The following is a 23,361-nucleotide window of genomic DNA, read 5'->3' on the forward strand; positions in this document are numbered from 1 at the left end:
GTTCACTACTACAAGCCATCTCTGTGAACCCTTCATGGACGCCATATGATCCTTTAGACTTGCATCTAAGACAGTGGAACAAAACTATCAGCTTCATTGGACGAACCAAATGAAATACAAAAAAAAAGTTATTGATGAAGGAAAGTTAGTAACCTTACCCCAATAACTCTAATGACCTTCTAAAATACTTGAATGATGTCTTCCAAATATATATATATTCTCTAACAAGGACTCAGAATTCCCCACTGAGTTATATCTTCTGATTCTGCATCCTCAGCAGCGCATTAGTCGTCACTGGAGGAGGAGGGGGGGGAGAGGGGGTGGAGGGGGGGAAGGGGGGGGGGGAAGTTGCGGTGCAATAAGACAGCAGAAATAACACATATATCACCGTTCTTGTTGCCAGATCCCGGTGACGGACTGCTTGAACCTCAAGTTCCATAATTATCCGCACAGCGGAATTTATACTTTATGTTGGAGTAAGATGGAAGGCTTTCTTGTCTTATAAGCACGGATGTGACAAATATATATATGAATGTATATATATATATATATATATATATATATATATATATATATATATATATATATATATATATATATATATATATATACCCCCTTCTCCATTTCCCTACATTGCTTTAACAATCACTAATATGCACTGTCTTCATCACTGTAAACACTGTCTCCTTATCTACAATCTCTGCCACACCCTCCCCATTCCCTCTACACACCTGCCCTCTATCCCACCTACACATTCTCTTGATATCCCCACCACAAACTCTCCCTAAGTCTTGTATACACAACACATTCCCTCCGTTTCTGCCCCCACATACGACCTTTCTCCCGTCACTTCTTTCCTTCCCCACACACGCACACCCATTCCCCAGTCTCCTCTCTCCCTGCCCACACACTCCCTTCTCCATCAACGTAACCAAAAAGTTGCACCTAGATTGCAAATCTGTTATGTGAACATTTGTTTTGAAAAATCAATATTTGAATTTACTACTAGTTTTAACTAGTGCTCGACACCATCTCGACTGAGGTCTCTGGGTAGCTAAAACTTGACCTGATTGACCTGATTTTTTAAATGACCTGAACGTCTTTGGACGTTTGGCTAAACATTTGACATCCACAGACTTCTTGTAGGGCAGACATTCTCGAACATCGAACAGAAAGGCATACTCTCTTATAAATTGAGAAACAGCTTTTCAAAGACCCGCTTAACTAGCTCTTGTGTTATGAAAGTTTTGGTGTAATCATCCATTTACCTGTGCAACGGTTACGACTGCTTAAGGAGTCATCAACTCACCTGTTCAACAATTACGATTGCAGGTGTCATCAATTCACAAGTGCCACAGTTACAACTCCTCAAATATTCACGGCATCCCTTGGGGAAATACCTTGGGGGAGCATAATCATAACGATGTCTAATGATTTACGCCACGTGAGGCAATCTGCCAGACATATAAAAGTATGCTATAAGAATCTTCGTTTAGAATATTGTTTAATACCACCTTGATACAGGGTGTTGGTTTCATCCGAAAATTTGGTGCAAATTATAAACTTACACATATATTGGGTCGTTTCTTCACCTTCAGTCATTCATGTATTATTATAATTTCAGCTTGAAAATGTTCAATGACACCACTTCTATTGTATTATCTATAAACTAGTATTTACCCATTTTTTCCCCCAGTGCTCACTTATATAAACACTTAGTACAAGAGAACCACTGAACATGACTTTTGATAACTAAAAGGCGGAGCCCCGAAGCTGAAACTCAGTCCCTAAGGTCACACACTGGTAAGAAAACACATACTCACAAAGGCGAAATTAAGAACCGCTTTTGGCTCTCATGCGAACAAAAAATGTGGATGGCTTTTTGCCCAAAAATTTAACTTTTGTGTCCGATTTGTCACTGCCTTGTGTTTCCCATTTGCTATTTTTCCTCACTGTTTAAAAGTTTTTAATTTAGTTTTTATTCAGTGTATTTACGATAATATACAACGCGGCCCATTTTAATTACATTTTTTCCTACAATTAAGGAGAGTAATTATGAGGAAATAAATCAAATTAAACTCTGAATGAGCTACACACATGCCTCAGTTATATCATATCTGTGATACACTTCTCTATACTATCTCTGGTATCTCTGCCTGTCCCTCTGTCTGTATCTCTGTCAGTATGACTGTCTTCGTTCTCTCTGTAAAATTAAGATTATGTTCATTAGGAATGGTGCTGAAGGTCCCAATGATTCTAGTATCTACGGGATAAAACAGGAGCCAACTGTGTCTTTCAGAGCTTCCATATGTTAAGTTGACGATCCTATTTGCGTATATATGTGTTTTTGCAAGACTGTTCGTTCCCAATACGTGACAGCCTAGGAATGGCTGGAGTGCTGTTCTTGAGAATGGCACAGTCAGCACAAGGCTGCTGTCAGCAGAGTCTTGTGACTCTGCTGACACAGTCAGCAGTCTGACTGTAATGAATCTTCTCGCCCCATTTTCCAACTTGTCCAGAATTCGTATGTAAAGGGAAGAGGAGAGGATAAACCATTCCTAAGAGAGTTACATAACTTATATCTACTAAGCACAACAAGAGAGTGAACGACAATTCGTTTATTTATGATATCCGACACCAAACGTGAACCAGGAACACTGATTCTCTGAACAAAAATGCTGATAACTGGAGCCAAGAGTGCTGACTCCCTAAGCCTGGAGTGCTGACATCTTGAGCAAGGAATGCTGACACCCACTTTACACAAAGTTCCTGCCTCATTAAGGGGTTAAAGACATTCAATCTACGAAATTAAAAATGTGTATACATGTTTGTTAAAAAATGTTTACACGCATCAAATAATTCGTGTCTTGATTTATTAAAATATTTTTTTGTAGACTTTCATTGGGATTCGCTTTGCACTGGTCCGAGTAGAAAGCGAGTCCTGCTCGGGACTCTAAAATTCCGTGAAGGAAGTCTTTTTCCTTCTCTAAAAGTCTCAGGAAACGGTAACATGCAATCGATAGTCTTACCGTAATCCACTAACTTGTCGTAGAATCCCAAACGGTTTACAAAATATTTAGTAAGAAGAGGAAGATGAAACTTCTAATCTCACTCGGTCTGAAGTTTTGGCTCTAGACAAATGATGAGGTTGGCCCCGGACTCACGAATGAAGTTACCCCAGACCTGTTAACATGGTGGCCCCAAGGTCAATAAATATAGTTGCTCCAAATCAATGAATGGGATGGCTCCAGATTCACGAATTGGGTGGCTCCAGACTCACGAATAGGATGGCCTCAGACTCACGAATGGGGTGGCCTCAGACTCATGAATGGGGGCCCCCAGACAAATGCCTGGCATGGCCCCCAGACCTACAGACAGGTAGACCAGAACTGCGAATGAGGTTTTGACAAACTCTCCTCCAGAAGTCCAGCCACTTGGGCTGGACGGTAGAGCGACGGTCTCGCTTCATGCAGGTCGCCGTTCAATACCCGTCCGTCCAAATGATTGGGCACCATTCCTTCCCTCCGTCCCATCCCAAACCCTTATCCTGACCTTGAATATGGTTCTATATGTGAGAATAAGTGAACCAATATGTAAGAATAAGTATTATATGAGAATAAGACACTTGGCAATTCCAAGTGCTATATAGTCGTAATGGCTTGGCGCTTTCTCCCTGATAATTCCCTCCCCCTCCTGCAGCACCCGCACTATGAATAACCATGGTGCCCTTGGATGCGACCTAGTGAGTTACGATTCCTTGTCTGCATATGCGGCAAGGTCACTCATGTTCGCTTGCTTCCATATCACTCGCGTCCACATGAAGTGTACTTACTCATGTGCACGTTCAGCAAGGTCATGGCGTTTGACTCGTAATCTTACTAAAAAATTATTTTCTACTATTGTTGAACAAACAAGAGAATTTTTACATAGTGTCGGGGGGCACTAGAGTTATTTTGAGCTAATTTTTTTGTTAATATTTTTATTTTATTTTAATCCGGAATGTTTTTGTCCTTGATGGAGAAACTGTGATTTAAGATTAGTGCACTTCCATTTGGCTAATAGCTTAAGGTTTTGGTACAAAGACCAAACACACACTTGAAAATTATATGGAGATACGAAGGGAGCAAAAATCAATAAACAGGAGGATTTAGAAGAATGTACTTAGATGATTTCGACATATTGAACACATGGATTATGATAAACTAGTAAAGAAAGTGTATATGAGTGAATTCAAGGATAGAAACAGAGAAAGACCTTGAAGAACGTGGCTGTATATGGTGGGTGAGTGCAGGCAGGCGGGAAGTGAGTAGCCTGTATGCAATAAACATGGCAATTCACGAGGAGCACTGCACTTCTCATCTTATTAAGCGGTGGGTGCTGTATTGGACGACTGCGGGAGGTTGTTATTGCCTGTTTGTCTCTGGTGCTGTACTTTATTGCAAAGGATAAATGTCTGGAAGAGAGTGTTTTTTTATATATATTTTAATATCTATAGTGTTCTTTTACAATATTTTTCCAATTTCCTCCTGATTCATGTCTTTCCTACTCGATGAACGTGGCAAACGATGCAAACGGAGTAATGACAGAGCTTTTATGGATGAGTACAGGACCGAAGGGAATCACAACACCTAACAAACTCGAGAAAATGGTATATAGCAATCAGAAGAACAACAGAGAAGCATTAAGATATTAATATAGTATTCAAAATCAAAAGCTAGCCCAAACTGCTCCATAAACACGTCAGTAGCAAGGTGTATATAAGTGACCAAGTGATCTGACAACACAAGAGATCCGGAGAGCGCATTGAGAATAAGAATGAAAATAGTTGATAAAGACCAATATGAATGGTTTTCCGGAATCCCTCAAGGAAAACCTGTCTAGCACTTAGATCTAAAACTACAACGTGAATAGAGTCATCCCAAATGGGAAGCTTGTCGAAACAGAAGTGACATCAGAAGAAACTTGGAAATATCCTGTGAAAGTGAATACGATTAAAACTACAGATAAGATTTAAGAATTGGTTACAAAAGGAGGCAGTTGATACTGCCTCTATGTGTGCCAATACATGAGAGGTTCACAATATGAATCAATGACCTACTGGCCTCAATCGCAAATAATCATTCCTTGTAAGGCATCAAAGGGAGACTAACCTGAAGCAGGATCGTAGAACACTTAGCCGTAAGAGAACATGAAGAGGCAGTCCCACGAGTTAGAATTCAACCACGGGAAAACTGAGCTATGTGATAACACTTCCCCGCCGCTGTATGAACCCACACACACACACGCACACACACACACACACACACAGAGTCTTAGAGTATGCCGCCTCATCATGGAGTCCCCATCTGAAGAAGCATATAATGAAACTGGAAAAGGTTCAGAGGTTTGCAACGAGACTCGTCCCAGAGCTACGAGGGATGGGGTATGAACAGCGCCTGAGGGAACTGTGCCTTACGACACTAGAAAGAAGAAGGGAGAGGGGGGACATGATAGAAACGTATAAGATACTCAGAGGAATTGACAGAGTGGACATAGACGAAATGTTCACACGGAATAGTAACAGAACGAGAGGACATGGATGGAAGCTTGAAACTCAGATGAGTCACAGAGATGTAAGGAAGTTTTCTTTTAGCGTGAGAGTAGTGGGGAAATGGAATGCACTTCAGGAACAGGTTGTGGAAGCAAATACTATTCATAATTTTAAAACCAGGTATGATAGGGAAATGGGACAGGAGTCATTGCTGTAAACAACCGATGCTCGAAAGGCGGGATCCAAGAGTCAATGCTCGATCCTGCAAGCACATATAGGTGAGTACACACACACACACACACACACACACACACACACACACACACACACACACACACACACACACACACACACACATATATACACAATGTTGTGTGTATGTGTGACGTGTTGACTTTCTAAGTCAACACGTCAAGGGACCGACAAGAATGAGAGGAGAGGATGAACCAGCTTTGCTTGATCTGATATTTACCCTAAATGAGTCGGATATAAGGGAAGTTAAGTTGGAAACCACCTTGGGAATGAGTGATCATAGTGTATTGAGCTTTGAGTACCTGGTTGATCTAGAAATTATCTCCCCCCCAAAAAAAAAATAACTGGGAAACAAAGGGCTAGCGTACTGAAAAGGAAACTATGAGGAAATGAATAAATTCTTATGGGATATACAATGGGACACAACTCAGAACCAAGTCCGTACAAGACATGATGGACTATGTTACCCAAAAGTGTCAGGAGGCTGTAAGCAGGTTTATCCCGGCCCGACAAGAAAAAAATGAGAAGCAAAAAAATAATCCAGAGCTAAGAGGCATGAGTTACGAGGAAAGGCTGCGAGAGATGCACCTTACGACACTGGAAGACAGAAGAGAAAGGGGAGACATGATCACTACCTACAAAATCCTCAGGGGTATTGACAGGGTAGACAGGGATAAACTATTTAACACTGGTGGTACACGAACATGGAGACACAGGTGGAAACTGAGTACCCAAATGAGCCACAGGGACGTTAGAAAGAACTTTATCAGTGACAGAGTAGTTAACAGGTGGAATGCATTAGACAGTGACGTACCTGCTTGATGGAGTTCTGGGAGTTCTTCTACTCCCCAAGCCCGGCCCGAGGCCAGGCTTGACTGGTGAGAGTTTGGTCCACCAGGCTGTTGCTTGGAGCGGCCCGCAGGCCCACATACCCATCACAACCCGGTTGGTCCGGCACTCCTTGAAGAAAACAATCTAGTTTTCTCTTGAAGATGCCCACGGTTGTTCCGGCAATATTTCTGATGCTCGCTGGTAGGACGTTGAACAACCGTGGACCTCTGATGTTTATACAGTGTTCTCTTTGCCTATGGCCCTCTGCTCTTCACTGGTTCTGTTCTGCATTTTCTTACCATATCGTTCACTCCAGTACGTTGTTACTTTACTGTGCAGATTTGGGACCAGTCCCTCCAGTATTTTCCATGTGTACACTATTTGGTATTTCTCTCGTCTATATATATATATATATATATATATATATATATATATATATATATATATATATGTATATATATATATATATATATATATATATATATATATATATATATATATATATATATATATATATATATATATATATATATATATATAGGTGGAGGCTGACTGCATACACAGTTTTAAATGTAGATATGATAGAGCCCAGTAGGCTCAGGAATCTGTACACCAGTTGATTGACAGTTGAGAGGCGGGACCAAAGAGCCAAAGCTCAACCCCGCAAGCACAATTAGGTGATTACACACAAATACACACACACACACACACACACACACACACACACACACACACACACACACACACACACACACACACACACACACACACACACACACACACACACACACAAATACACACACACACACAAACTTGTTTCAAGTGTAGATATGATAGAGCCCAATAGGCTCAGGAACCTGTACACCTGTTGATTGACGGTTGAGAGGCGGGGCCAAAGAGCCAGAGCTCAACCCCCGCAAGCACACCTAGGTGAGTACACACACACACACACACACACACACACACACACACACACACACACACACACACACACACACAACGGTGTGTTGACAGGGTTGACAAGGATGGATTATTTAACACGGGTGGCACACGCACAAAGGAACACAGGTGGAAGCCGAGTACCCAAATGAGCCACAGAGACATTAGAAAGAACTTTTTCAGTGTCAGAGTAGTTAGTAAATGGATTGCACTAGGAAGTGATGTGGTGGAGGCTGACTCCATGCACAGTTTCAAATGTAGATATGATAGAGCCCAGTAGGCTGGAATCTGTACACCATTAGAATGACTGTTGAGAGGCGGGACCAAAGATCCAAAGCTCCACCCCCGCAAGCACACCTAGGTGAGTACAACTAGGTGAGTACACACACACTCTCACACACACACACACACACACACACACACACACACACACACACACACACACACACACACACACACACACACACACACACACACACACACACACACACACACACACACACACACACACACACACACACACACACACACCAAAAACATCATAGAGGAACTTTTCAGATTAAGCCATGATCAGTGATGGAGATTTTTCCAAAGTGAGAAACTCTTGGATATAAATTTTAATAACATCGTAAACGAATCTATTTCTGTCAGATTAGCATATATTAACTAACAGAATCAAGATCTAACAAATCTTCCTTAAATCTTAGACAATTATTTTAATTTGCCTCCGCTAGATTGGAGATCTTTCATCAGGATTAACTATAGTTAATATACAATAATTTTTAGTATGATAAGTAATCATGTAATACATTTTTATTTGAAGATGAATTTCAAATATCACTAGAGTAACTGTCGTCTTTTATTAACAAATTGACATTTTTATCTATATATTTAGGCAAATGTGTCAGCTACCTAATAAATCTTTTTAACTCTGTTAATGACTAACATTTGTATCACAAACAGTTGACTACGTGATGTGTGATCTGAAAACCAAGCAAAGAAAATGTTAATTGTAAATTAGTCCACTTTGATTTATTCAGTTTGTCTCGGTTATCATGTAGTGTCTTGCTTGTGTGTGTGTGTGTGTGTGTGTGTGTGTGTGTGTGTGTGTGTGTGTGTGTGTGTGTGTGTGTGTGTGTGTGTGTGTGTGTGTGTGTGTGTGTGTGTGTGTGCGTGTGTGTGCGCGCGCGTGCACATAACAAGTGAAAAATCAGTGTTATCATATTGATAACGCTCTCACAGATCCTTGCGCTTCAATAGCAAACTATAACAACACTACGATCAGATGGAAGTGATATCAAAGCAACATTCCCGGCAATAAATTAAGTACGAACACGAAGAGACATTTATCGATAATTACTCGTATATCTGTTGACATTTAGCGAAGGTTGTCATTACCGTCCACTAGTCGTCACCCTCTCTGTATTGAACGCTGCCACGGGAGCTGAATGGGTGTCGCTATTGTCTCTACCAGAGAAATTATATTGTAGACTGATTGGGAAATAAGTCAGTGTGTGGCCCTCGGGTTTCTTTCAACATTTTACTTCGGTGAATTGTTTTGCGTCCATAATCACCGAAGGATTGCACAGTGAAGATCTTTGCATGTAAGGTAGGGCAATTATTAGGAGAAAGATCTTTATATGCATTCAAGATAGCTATTTTTATCTTCATATCGCTTGGGGGAAGGAAATGGTGAAACTAATAAATAATAATGAGAGTTAAGACATCTTTATACAACAAGAGAGATGCAACATGCTGGTCAGTGTTTGTTGGATCTCTTGTTTGACTTTTGCCAGATGGGAGATGTTTCGTTCCAATCATATTTCACACTACATATAGAACAAGTTTTATGTTCTTCAATTCACAGAACACTATTACTCAGAAAACATTAATAATTTTTTATGTCATATGTGTATGTTGTCTCTCAAGGTGGACATCTGAACCTTACTATATTCGAAAGACTGCAGTGAAGGCTAGGAAAGGATTCAATACCTATTCCCCAAGTCTGATATGGATCGGTATTTGATCCCATTGTGAGCTTTTCAGGAAATTGAACGCTTTCATGACACTCCGTTTCTGGCGCTTATCGAATTCGCTTTGTCTTATAAAGGTTGAATATCCCGGAAGTAACATTGCATCGACTCATCAAAGAGAGTGAATAGGAAAGATAACATACTGATATAATTAACTAGAGTAAGTAAGTAGTCAACTAATCAGTCATTCAGACAGTTCAACGTTTGCTAGCAATTTTCCTTCTCGAAAGCGTCCAGTGGTTCAGGTCAAAGATAAGAGATGAACTTGAAGCTGGAGTGAGGCGCAGTGGAACGCCGGAAGCCCGCAGGCCGGCTGGTAAGGTAACTGTGAGGGGAAAGCTTAAAGCCAATATAACTACGTAGCACTTGATAGGAATATGAAGACAAGGCTCTAGGATAGAGCGGAGGAAAGGAATGGTGTCCAACAGCTTGAACCATCGGGAATCGAATGCCGACCGGCAAGAAGCGAGACCTTCGCCGTACTGGGGTTGGTTAATTAAGCCAAATAAAGTTAACAAGCATTAAAAATCCCCTGAAGCGCTGGAGTGCTTATTGCTGAGCATATTTGGTACATAAATATCTTATTAATATCATGGCTGTGTAAAAGTGGGGGATATTAAAAACATTTTTGGTCTAAATTCTGCATGTGATTATAATAGGTTCACAAAAAATGTTAGACCATACATTAATTAATTAGCACAAAATTATTATTTAGCTATGTAACGTAGTATTACTGGGAAATTCATTACAAAATTACGCTACGTAAAATTCCCGCTGGTATAGAGGAGTGAATTCCATTCTAGTGCATTATTATTTTTGGTCATATCGTTCAGTATTTTTTGCGTTAATTAATGAGCGTCTTTCTCTATATAAGTTATCAGAAAGGTACCTTGTTGGTGCTATCTGGAACTTCTGGTACCTTGTTGGCACTCCTGGAAAGTTCGAATACCTTGCTAATACCCGCAGAAACTTCAGATACCTTACTGATACCACCACGAACTTAAGGTATCTTACTGGTATCCCTGAAAACTTCAGGTACGTGGCAGGTACCTCGGAAACTAGGGTACCAGCATGAAACCAAAAGTTATCAGAGATACCAGCAAAATACCTGAAATTTCTGAAGGTACCAGCAAAATACCTGAAGTTTCTGAAGGTACCAGCAAAATGCCTGAAGTTTCTGAAGGTATCAGCCAAATACTTAAAGTTTCTGAAGGTACCAGCAAAATGCCTGAAGTTTCTGAAGGTACCAGCCAAATACTTAAAGTTTCTGAAGGTATCAGCAAAATACCAGAAGTTTCTGAAGGTACCAGCAAGGTACTTCAATCTTCCTGGGAGTATTTATTAGCAAGGAACCCGAAGTATTTTTTTTCCATAATTTTTTCTTTACCCTATTTCCAAATTAGATTTACACAGGTCTTACCTGAATATAAATGTATATCATGTCTGCAGAGGGACAGATCGATGTTGGTGGTGGTGAAAAAAAGTCAGTTGACTAATTTAGTGGACACTTGGGAGGAAGTTGTTAAACAAAAATTAAAGCCCAACAAACCAATTTGTTTCATTATAAGAAAGATTAATATCGAGAAAATGTACATCATCATATCTGCTCAAAATGTATTTCAAAGAATGACAAGGAAGACCATTGAGGAATTAAAAATTTAAGGTAAAGAGTTTAGGTGAAACTGTTAATGTAAATAAACTACTGCCCGAGCCGGTCAATAATATATATCAGCCCATCCTTCTTTTTTGGTTAGTACTTATAGTATCAATGAGGACCATAGTATATATACCGACGAACAACGAAACTAAGAAGTAGAAATCGGCTCTATTGAGTTGGACAAACCGGAAAACTATTTCTTACTTGTGTTGCAAAGACAAACTAAAGTAACCTAACCTAACCTTCCTAGGTCTAATACACGATATCCGAGGCCTAATATAGTACATATGTGTGCTATACTAAGCCTAGGAATATTAAAGTATGTTCTTAGATGCATTTTTTTAAAATTTCCAACGAGTCAGTATACTAGTATCTATAAACTAAGTATGTACGAAGAACTTAGTACGCACTAAGTTCACAGAAGAACTTCTGCAGAAAGAAGTTTGTTTGCAAACTTCTACATGGGTAACAACGAACAAAAGGTCTTAGTTGACATGAACTTGAAACCTGCCATATACTGCAGGTATGTTGACGACATTTTTACACAAGAACCTGATGTCGGACGTCTGCAGGAGCTGAAGGAGGCATTCGAGTGGAATTCTGTGTTGAGTTTCACTTACGAGATGGAGAAGGATGGGAAGCTGCCCTTTCTAGATGTAACAGTCACGGAAAGGAACGGAGGCTTCCACACTGCAGTCTACACTGAGGAAACAAACATAGGAATATGCCTAAATGCCAATATTGACTGCCCAGACAGGTACAAGAGGAGTGTTGTCAACGCTTATGTCAACCGTGCTCTCAGCCACAGCTCAGGATGGAAACAAGTCGATGAAGAACTCAGTAGGGTAAGGCAGGTCCTAGTCAACAACGGCTTCTCCAATGGTTTCGTTGAAGACTTCATAAAAAGAAAGGTGAAACACCATGCAACCTCTGAAGAGTCAACTGACACAACACCTGTACCCCCTATTAGACTATTTTACAGGAACTTCTTTTCCACAGCTCATAAAACGGAGGAAAGGGTCCTGAAAGATATTGGATATTGTTAATAGGAACGTTATCCCTACAGACAAAAATCAGAAGATACAATTGAAGATTTACTATAAAACCAAAAAAAGGCCCACCAACTCATGAAAAACTCTCCAGACACAAAGCAGAACGCCTTAAAGGAGACCAACGTCGTCTATGCCTTCAAGTGCCCACTTGGGGACTGTAAGCCCCAAAGAACTCAGTATATAGGCAAGACAACAACATCTCTTTCCAGGCGATTAACAATGCATAAGCAACAGGGCTCCATTAAGGAACATATAATCTCTTCCCACAGCCAGACCAACCCCAGAGAAGTCTTAACAAACAACACAGAAATCATCGATAGATACAGCGATAGCAGGCGGCTCGACATCTGCGAGGCACTACACATCAAAAAGTCAACACCATCAATCAACAGCCAATTAATGCACAACTATATTCTACCCACTTCAAGACTCCGTACCAATAAAGAAGCATCAAGAGGAAGTATGGGCCAATAGGCCCTTTGCAGTTACTTCCATTCTTATGCTCTCATATCCAATTAATACCCCCAATGTTCCGTGTTCTGTCTTGTGTTTGTCACAAGTTTGTTCACCTCATCCAAAACTCTTGTACCATATCACCTCACCCAAATGCGAGTATAAATATGGAAGCAAATGGCTGTTTACAGGTTACAGTTGTGTGTGTAAACTAAAGTCTTTGAAAATGTAATGGGTAATTACGAAACGCGTTCAGGCGTCGCATCAGACTAGAAATAAAAATGAATTTTGGAGAATTGATTTTTCAATTACCATCGACAGTAAAAAGAAACATACGAAATATTGAGAAAATTCGTGTAAGAATTATTAATCTTACTTTTTCGGTCATATTTAACAACATATGTTTAGAAGAAAGACTGCTACCAATATATATATATATATTCACCGTCCTAGTCATATGAACTGCTAAGGGGGTTTAAACAAGACACTAAGGAAGATTGACAAAATAAATATTGAAGCAATGTTCAAGATTGCAGTAAAGTAAAGAGAGGACATGTTTGGAAACTGGAAATACAGAGGAGTCACAGAGAGGTCAGAAAGAACTTTTTCAGTTTAGGAGTCGTAAATATGTGGAACCTACAAGACGAGGAAGTTGTCGAAGCTAATTCGATATATAGTTTTCCAAGTATATATGAAGAGACTAACGAGAGAAACGAGTCACTGCACTTAATTAATAACGACCGAATGACGATATCCTAAAGCAGATGCTTGACCCTGCAAGCAAAACTAGGTGAAGATAACCAAGTACTTACACACACACATACACAGGCGGGACCAAAGAGCCAAAGCTGAACCACAGCAATCACAACTAGGTGAGTACACACACACACACACACACAAACACATTCCGGGCCTGATAGCTGAGTGGAGAGCGCTCTGCACTCTTAATCCTAGGGTCCGGGCTCGATCCCCGGTGATGGCAAAAACGAAATGGGCAGAGTTTCTTTTACTCTGAAGACCCCTGTTACCTAGCAGTACATAGGTACCTGGGATTTAGACAGCTGTTAAGGGCTGCTTCCTGTGTGTGTGTGTGTGTACTCACCTACTCACCTAATTGTGCTTGCAGGGGTTGAGCTTTGGCTCTTTGGTTCCTCTTTGTGTATGTGTGTGTGTGTGTGTGTGTGTGTGTGTGTGTGTGTGTGTGTGTGTGTGTGTGTGTGTGTGTGTGTGTGTGTGTGTGTGTGTGTGTGTGTATGTGTGTGTGTGTGTGTGTGTGTGTGTGTTTGTGTGTGTGTGTGTGTGTGTGTGTGTGTGTGTGTGTGTGTGTGTGTGTGTGTGTGTGTGTGTGTGTGTGGAAAAAAAATAGTAGTTTGTAACAGTTGATTGATTGACAGTTGAGAGGCGGGCCGAAAGAGCAGACCTGAACCCCAGCAAGCACAACTAGGCGAATACAACTAGGTGAATACACTCACTGGACACACACTCCATCTGATTTTCATGAAGTCTAGTCTGAAATATTTGTTGTATTATCCAAAGAGTTTTTTAGCAGTTTAGCACAATAAATTTTCTGACAGTGGAAGAAGAGAGAAAAGAGTGGGGTAGAGATGAAGGAAAGGGGAAGGAGGAAACGATGAGAAAAGATGGATTGAAGCGGAGGAGACGAACTCAGAAAAGTTGTGGAAGAGTGGGTGGGACGAGTGTGGAAGAGACCCAGGCACAACTGGTCCGAGTTTAGAAGCCATTCGTTTTGGTCAAGCCTCATCCGACTTTGCACGATGATTATTATGAGGCATGTGCCCAGCATGGTCGAAGCGGAGTCGCCCGAATGCAAGAAGGAACAGCGTTCCAGGAAGATTTTTGGCACTAAGCCCGACTAAATATACACTGAAAACAAACGTTTTATAACAATTATATTTTTTAAGAGTAATATGCAACATTAATCATTGATGTCAAGAAAATTCACGGAAATTTTCTACAATTCATATTTTGGCTGTAGTACTAGAAAACACGTAACATCAACACAACCAACTTTCCTTCCATTACACCATCATACCGTAGGTCAACGATTCAAATTATTGACCCACACCTAAAAAATGGCATAGATGTAAAACAAAACTAATGACTGAAGAAAGAATTTCAGGGAAAAACCAAGACTTCTAGACCGCCACAAGATGGCCCAGGTCGTCTGGAGTTCAAGCCAGCCATCAATCTTCCTCATCACCAGCAAGTATTGACCCCCAAACAATCCCACGGGTATGAAGGGATCATGACACAACGCTGAAGAGAGAGAAACAAAGCGGAATTCCTTACAAGCCACTTCATATTGACGCCTTGATATATATATATATATATATATATATATATATATATATATATATATATATATATATATATATATATATATATATATATATATATATATATATGCAATGGTTTGTATACTAAAATCAGAACTACGTTATGAAAATTTCCCATGCATGGTTAGGTGGTAATGAAATTTCAAGTTCCACTACACATACTTTCAACAATTTGCATATGTAAAAGCCAGGACTGAGCTTCAGATATTACTATGCAGAATGTCTTTTTTTAATTTGCAAATATTTACTCGTAATACAGCACATTAAGTGACTTTATATATATATATATATATATATATATATATATATATATATATATATATATATATATATATATATATATATATATATATATATACATATATATATATATATATATATATATATATATACATATATATATATATATATATATATATATATATATATATATATATATATATATATATATATATATATATATATAAACGCTTTCTTTAATTTTCATGGAATTAAATACAACAGCATTGTTACGAAAGAGGGAAGAGAGAGAGAGTATATTTTGCTTCGGAGAAAAAAAAAGAGATGGAGAGATTGAGAGATGGAGAGAGAGAGAGAGAGAGAGAGAGAGAGAGAGAGAGAGAGAGAGAGAGAGAGAGAGAGAGAGAGAGAGAGAGAGAGAGAGAGAGAGAGACAGAGAGACAGAGAGAGAGAGAGAGAGAGAGAGAGAGAGAGAGAGAGAGAGAGAGAGAGAGAGAGAGAGAGAGAGAGAGAGAGAGAGAGAGAGAGAGAGAGAGAAGAGAGAGCGAGAGAGAGAGAGAGAGAGAGAGAGAGAGAGAGAGAGAGAGAGAGAGAGAGAGAGAGAGAGAGAGAGAGAGAGAGAGAGAGAGAGAGAGAGAGAGAGAGAGAGAGAGAGAGAGAGAGAGAGAGAGAGAGAGAGAGAGAGAGAGAGAGAGAGAGAGAGAGAGAGAGAGAGAGAGAGAGAGAGAGAGAGAGAGAGAGAGAGAGAGAGAGAGAGAGAGAGAGAGAGAGAGAGAGAGAGAGAGAGAGAGAGAGAGAGAGAGAGAGAGAGAGAGAGAGAGAGAGAGAGAGAGAGAGAGAGAGAGAGAGAGAGAGAGAGAGAGAGAGAGAGAGAGAGAGAGAGAGAGAGAGAGAGAGAGAGAGAGAGAGAGAGAGAGAGCGAGAGAGAGAGAGAGAGAGAGAGAGAGGGAGAGAGAGAGAGAGAGAGGGAGAGAGAGAGAGAGAGAGAGAGAGAGAGAGAGAGAGAGAGAGAGAGAGAGAGAGAGAGAGAGAGAGAGAGAGAGAGAGAGAGAGAGAGAGAGAGAGTGACATCTGAATAATGAGAAAGAGAGGTGAATATACACATTATACATATACATAGAGAATTAACTACTTACATGAACACAGTTCACATTTTTACCCACACCCCCGAAGAAAAGGTCTCTACTAACATTAGACACGAACTACTTCATTTTATCTCTACGTCTCTCATTATAGCTCACTGAACACCGACTCAACTCATGCACACACATCATGCAACAACATCTGCAGCGATGCACGCTGGTCAGGTTATTATATCATTCCAATGGTTGCTCTGTCACTAAACTAGTATTGATCACCTGTTATTATATCATTCCAATGGTTGCTCTGTCACTAAACTAGTATTGATCACCTGGAACTACTGTTAAACAAAGAATTCATTAATTACAACCAAAGTGCATACAAACAGACCCTAATAGCGCCTGATGAGGGTCTACTGCGCACAGGAAGGTGCGAGGGAGCATAAGAATAAGAAAAAAGAAGACGCAAACGATAAAATAGGATTGGGAAGAATAAGAATCGGAAGAGGGAGACACAGATGAATTAGAAGAAAATGGAAACGAATGAAGAGGAAGAAAACAAATCTTATGATAATTCGCAAAAAAAAAAATACATTTAATCTCCTATAACTTTTAGAAACTTAACTCATTCAATGAATGAGAGATTTATTATGTTCATGAAGAGGAATAATCACCTTGCCTTGTTGTTAAATAAAACAAATAGCGTAATACACACGTCACCTTTTAAGGGTAACCAGTTGCTGCTGTACAAAACTTCGCCGAACCGTCAAAATAACATCAACACTATATCTATATTTTAAGGGTTATACATCACTCCTGGAGGACTTACTTTACGGGATTGAGGAGGCACGAGCCGATATGTTGACCAGACCACACACTAGAAGGTGAAGGGACGACGACGTTTCGGTCCTTTCCTGGACCATTCTCAAGTCAAATCGACTTGAGAATGGTCCAGGACGGACCGAAACGTCGTCGTCCCTTCACCTTCTAGTGTGTTGTCTGGTCAACATAATTTAGCCACGTTATTGTGACTCATCGTCTGCATGAGCCGATATTATCTCTTGATGATGTAAAGACGTTGATTGGATCTCTGTTTAATTTGTAGTAAATTTGTACTCATTTTGTGTTGGATTTAATAATTGCAAAACTCTTGTTAAGCTAAAAGGCTTCTCGGAAGTTTAGTATCTATTGAAGGAGTTCGACAGGGATTAATATGTGCTGTATTAGTCCCGCTCCGCCGCCTACCACTGTCCACTAGATAAAAACAAAAAGTTTTGAGACTTGTACATGGTCAAGTTGAACTTCACAATGCGTGATCTCTGCATATATCTCAATCTTATATCAAGTATCTGGTGTACGGTGATTCAATCCGCAAATAAAGTTCTCCAATCAAATAATCTATCTCCTCTCAAAACCTATATATCTCTTAGTAAATGTACAATTACCAATAATGATGAGCTAATAAAGATTTCCTTTTGGTATTTCTTTGGAGGAAGCTGATGAACTTATTAAGTATTATACATTCAATAACCATCAAAAAATAAACATTGGCAAGCTTAGTTCAGAACAATTATGAATAAGTTAAAGGACAAAGAAACGTTTACATCTGTGATATCTGGAAATAAAAGTGTAATAAAGAAAGTGTCAACGTGTTCCTAAATCCCCTCAATCCAATACGTTGAGGAAAACAGTAATCTCCGACACAGGAAACCCCCGTGAAGTCAAGATTAAGGGAAGCTTAATGACCTGTAGGTGAACTTTACCTGGGAATCAGTGTCTTAAGGTTTGGCCCAGGTGCTGAGCTTCCTTCTGGCGCCGCCTCTTAATAGTCATACTTTTATTGTCATGAAGATCACATGATCACTTTTAGAAAGTTCAAAGTTATCACTTTCATGACATAACACTCAGAGGTACTAGTTCGTGGGTCTGGTGGCTGGCATGGCCTGTCTTATGATGCCAAAAAATATAATAAACACAAAATAAAAACCAGTTGGTAATCACTGTCACTGAAGCTCACATTTATTATTGAGTCTTTTCCTTGTTTCATTAACTTCACTTTGCTCGCCTGGGATTACTGTGCTCGAGCCTTCAGTAAGGGCGAGACGTGGTGGTGGTGGGGCGCCAGGGAGCGAGACTGGTGGTGGTGGTAGGGTGTTGGAGAGTCACATGGTGTGCGCGCCACAGAGCGGCGGCCGCCTCACCCTCACCTCCAACGTCACCACCAACACTGACTCCCGCCCTCAACGCTCACCTCCCTCCGGCCTCCCCCGCCATAACCCTCCACCCTGCAAGCCCGCCCTCCTCCTCCATAACGACCCCTCTACAAGCAAGCCCGCTATAACGACCCTCCACCCTGCGCGCCATCTACCCTGGCCACCATAACAGCTCTCCACTCTGATCACACAATCCACATCCTGCCATCACTCACCCCCCATTTCCCCACACACATAAATATTAGAACTGATTTCCGCCATCTTCCAGTATTCTCACTCCCACAAGACTGACTTTCACCTTCAGACTTCCTTCTGGTAGAACGTCTACCAGAAATACTACCAGTCTGGCAGAACTTCTGGTGGAGATAATATTAAGCTCAGAATGGCCTGGGGTGTCGATGGACGCGAGTTCTATCCGATAACAGTACCTCATCAATTGCTCACTGAACCCATCCCTTCTCACAGAAAAAAAAGACTCCAACCATCTAAGGTGTTACAGTTTTATTCTGCACCATCTTCAAAGACTGATTTCTACCATCCATCACTGCCATAAAGACTGACCATCACAAACACTAACTTTCACTTTCTACGTTATCACAAAGACTTACTTCGACAGTGTTCACTGCAGCATGCGCTGACATCTTCTATACCAGGACACTAACAAGCCTCATCAAATTACATCTATCTCTACAATTGTCCCCCCCCCCCTTACCCATCATGACAACTGCTTCTGTAACTGCTCAACCACAGCACCTCCACCTCACACTACCATCTATCACAATAATCCATGAACTTATACATTAGTTGTTTCATGATCAAAGAGATGAAAATCCTCTGCAGACACAATGCCACAATGCATATTATGATTCCCAAAGCTAAAGAAAGAAAGCCTATGCTGGACAAATCTCGCCGTGGATATCAAATAAGGGGTTCCAATGCTGTAAAGGAAATTTATTAAAATATATTAAGACAGTAGTCAAACAATATGGACAATATATATATATATATATATATATATATATATATATATATATATATATATATATATATATATATATATATATATATATATATATATAGAGAGAGAGAGAGAGAGAGAGAGAGAGAGAGAGAGAGAGAGAGGAGAGAGAGAGAGAGAGAGAGAGAGAGAGAGAGAGAGAGAGAGAGAGAGAGAGAGAGAGAGAGAGAGAGAGAAGAGAGAGAGAGGGAGAGAGGGAGAGAGAGAGAGAGAGAGAGAGAGAGAGAGAGAGAGAGAGAGAGAGAGAGAGAGAGAGAGAGAGAGAGAGAGAGAGAGAGAGAGAGAGAGAGAGAGAGAGAGAGAGAGAGAGAGAGAGAGAGAGAGAGAAGAGAGAGAGAGAGAGAGAGTTCTCACGCTTTCTTTCTCAAATTTTAAGAGGATGAGCCGTAAATCTGTGGCTGAGCGAGGAAGCTCTCACACAGTGCGATTATACGTGTCTTCCTGCCTTAATTTCCCGAGGTGACGAGACCCCCGGAGCAGGTCTGCTGTAAGAGTCAGAGTTCCTCTTTAATTTTTTCCCTCCTTATTCCTTGATCTCATGTTAAGGACACGTACCATCCCTTCATTACGGAATAGTTATCGTATCCCTTCCAAGGGCTGTAAAGTTACACTAGTTTGGCGCCTTCTGTTGATTCTTATTGTACCGTTCCTTCTCCTTCTCCATTATGAGCTACTAGCGAGTTATTCTCAGCCCGTTCTTTTTGGTTTGCCACTCAGTAACAAAAATCAACGGTTTTGTCTAACTAGAAACGTACGAATCTAAACAACTCACCAAATCTATCGAGGCCGATGCATAGTAAACATCAATATTAATGTGTTTGACGTTTATCAATATGACGCATTTTTTAACTGGTTGGTCGAGTCACTAAAATCAACGACGTATTTGGTAAGAAAACGAGTTGTCAACTTCATACGAAAACGTACGTAGCTCGTATATCGAGAACACTCTAAAGCAGATATTTTTTTAATCTTTTTAATTTGTTCATCCAACTCTTGTGTTTTAAAAATAATGCAGTCATGCGATTTCTCTGTACCAAATATATTTTCATAGTTTAGGTGCGTGAGTGGCTTTATGTTACAATGAAAATATATTGAGTCAATAGTTTAAAATAATCCTGTTTTAACTTTGGTCCTGTTATAAAGAATTGGCTCTAAAGATAAAGTGATATGTGACGATTTTCTTTTTTGCATGCGACCTGCTGATGGTGCAGTTCCTTGGAGAGTTATAATTATTATAAAAATAATTAACAAAAAAAGTTATAATTAAAATCTAATACAAATCAAAACTTTGTTTTCATAAATAATGAACTCATATGTAACGGTTTCAAACGCGTATAAATATGCAATAATAAATATTAATCCACGAGAATTACAAACATATTGACAAGAGGTTTTAACACAGAACAACAGTGGTCACATATGTAGGTGGTTATAACAAAGGCGATCTATCTTGAGGTTATCTTGAGATGATTTCGGGGTTTAGCGTCCCCACGGCCCGGTTCTCGACCAGGCCTCCTTTTTGTTACACAACCCCAGGAAGCAGCCATTAGCAACTGTCTAGCTCCCAGGTACCCCATATTTACAGTACCCCATATTTACTGCTTGGTAACAAGGGCATCAGTGTAATAGAATCTTTTTGCCCATTTGTCTCCGCCTCCACCGGGGATCGAGCCCGGAGCCTCAGGACTATGAATCCGAAGTGCTGTCCACTCAGCTGTCAGGCGCGATGTCAATAGATGTGACATCAGAGCTATAATATGGCGCCATCTTGTCCGACCGAAATAATATATTAAAATATATAAACGACCTAACATTAACCTCGTTGCATCAGTTTAAACATTCTAACATAAATAAGATATTCACAGATAGTCCTTCATTTACCTAAATTTACCTGACGGCACCATATATCTAGTGGCCTCGACGAGGACAGGAAGCTGGCGGCTTGTCAAATGTTCTACTTTGAATCCCTCCCCTAATTTTTCCTGAGAAATTTTTCCAATTGGTGATCGTGGGTGACAATGAATGTTACAATAGACTATAACGTTGTAACAAGACCTATAACTGTCTCTTATCATTTCTACTTTTAAATTTGAGATTATGAATGGAGTTATCTTCTACTTCTTGTTTAATTTACTCATTATCCTACTATTCTGACACACCATAAAAAGAACTTTCTCCTATCGTTATTGCTCATCTGTGTGAGTATGTTTGTATGTATTTACATTTTGTGCCTGCAGGGTTGAGCTCCTAGCTCTTGGACCCCGTCTTTCTAACCATCAGTTGTCTAATGGACTGACTCCCGAACTTTTTGTCTGTATTATATATGTTCTATATATTTGCACACACGCACACATACACGCACACACATACACGCACACACATACACGCACACACACACACACACACATACACACACACACACACACACACACACACACACGCACACATACACGCACGCACACACACACACACACACACACACACACACACACACACACACACACACACACACACACACATATCACACATATCACACCAAACATATATCACACCAATATCACACCAAACACCATGGTTTGATATCACACCAAACCTGTCTCCTGAAGCCCACATAAAGAGAATAACGTCTGCGGCATATGCGAGGCTGGCTAACATCAGAACGGCGTTCAGGAACCTGTGTAAGGAATCATTCAGAATCTTGTACACCACATATGTAAGACCAATCCTGGAGTATGCGGCCCCAGCATGGAGCCCGTACCTTGTCAAGCACAAGACGAAGCTGGAAAAAGTCCAAAGGTATGCTACTAGACTAGTCCCAGAACTAAGAGGCATGAGTTATGAGGAAAGGCTGCGGGAAATGCACCTCACGACACTGGAAGACAGAAGAGTAAGGGGGGACATGATCACAACCTACAAAATCCTCAGGGGAATCGACCGGGTAAACAAGGACGAACTTTTCAACACTGGTGGGACGCGAACAAGGGGACACAGGTGGAAGCTGAGTACCCAAATGAGCCACAGAGACGTTAGAAAGAACTTTTTCAGTGTCAGAGTAGTTAGCAAATGGAATGCATTAGGAAGTGATGTGGTGGAGGCTGACTCCATTCACAGTTTCAAATGTAGATATGATAGAGCCCAATAGGCTCAGGAATCTGTACACCAGTTGATTGACGGTTGAGAGGCGGGACCAAAGAGCCAGAGCTCAACCCCCGCAAGCACAATTAGGTGAGTACAATTAGGTGAGTACACACACACACACACACACACACACACACACACACTGGTATGGGGGCTTGGTAGCCTGGTGGATAGCGTGCAGGACTCGTAATTCTGTGGCGTGGGTTCGATTCCCGCACCAGGCAGAAACAAATGGGCAAAGTTTCTTTCACCCTGAATGCCCCTGTAACCTAGCAGTAAAGAGGTACCTGGGAGTTAGTCAGCTGTCACGGGCTGCTTCTTGGTGTGTGTGTGTGTGTGGTGTAGAAAAAAATAGCAAATAAACAGATGAGAGGCGAGCCGAAAAAGCAAAGCTCAACCCCCGCAAACACAACTAGGTGAATACACACACACACAGACTCACACACATCCGCATTATGCTGCCCATAACAGCTGTTTCCCAGATACCTAGTTACTGTCAAGTGAACAGAGGCATCGAATGAAAGAAGCGCTGCCCAATTGTTTCCGCCTCAACAGGAAATCGAACCTAG

General features: G+C 40.6%; 1 protein-coding gene across 1 annotated transcript in view; it reads right to left on the reverse strand.

Moving 5' to 3' along the window:
• Positions 1–18,637, reverse strand: part of LOC123749630 (uncharacterized) — a 37,940-nt gene extending 19,303 nt beyond the window's left edge. Inside the window, exon 1 of the mRNA XM_045731745.2 lies at positions 18,187–18,637. The gene's annotated coding sequence lies outside the window, so the exon portion shown is untranslated. The remainder of the gene's footprint in view (positions 1–18,186) is intronic.
• Between the last annotated feature and the right edge of the window lie 4,724 nt (positions 18,638–23,361).

This window comes from Procambarus clarkii, chromosome 18, assembly GCF_040958095.1.
Source record: "Procambarus clarkii isolate CNS0578487 chromosome 18, FALCON_Pclarkii_2.0, whole genome shotgun sequence".
Lineage (NCBI taxonomy): Eukaryota > Metazoa > Arthropoda > Malacostraca > Decapoda > Cambaridae > Procambarus > Procambarus clarkii.